Consider the following 567-nt stretch of genomic DNA (forward strand, 5'->3'; position numbering starts at 1 on the left):
GGATCTCCACATGCAGAAGAATGAAATTGGATACTTATCTCACTGGATGCTTAAAAATCAACTCAAAAACTATAAAGACTTAAACACAAGACCTGATATTGTAAAACTACTAAACAAAAATAAGAAAAAAGGTTCTTGACATTGAACCGGGCAATGATTTTTGGGATATGAGCCTAAAAGCAAAAATAAACAAGTGGGTTGTATCAAACTGAAAAGTTTCTGCAGACCAAAGAAAACCATCAGCAGGGAGAAAAAACAACCTACAGAAGGGGAGAAAATATTTGTAACCACACATCAGACAAGGGGTTAAGAGCCGAAATATAAAAGGAACTCAACAGCAAGCATAAAATTTCAGGTGCAGTGGCTGACTCCTACAATCCCAGCACTTTGGGAAGCCAAAGAGGGAGGATGGCTTGAGGCCAGCGGTCCGAGGGTACAGTGAGCTCTGATCAGGACAAACTGCAAAAGGGAATTATGACACAGGAGAGGACTAGTTAAAGTTCTTAATCTTTCCTCGATATCATCCAAAGAGAAATGCAATCTGGTTTCTTCTCAGCTCCGTTTCGG

This window comes from Otolemur garnettii, unplaced genomic scaffold (genome assembly GCF_000181295.1).
Source record: "Otolemur garnettii isolate 467f Iridium unplaced genomic scaffold, OtoGar3 scaffold00013, whole genome shotgun sequence".
In the NCBI taxonomy this organism is placed as follows: Eukaryota; Metazoa; Chordata; class Mammalia; order Primates; family Galagidae; genus Otolemur; species Otolemur garnettii.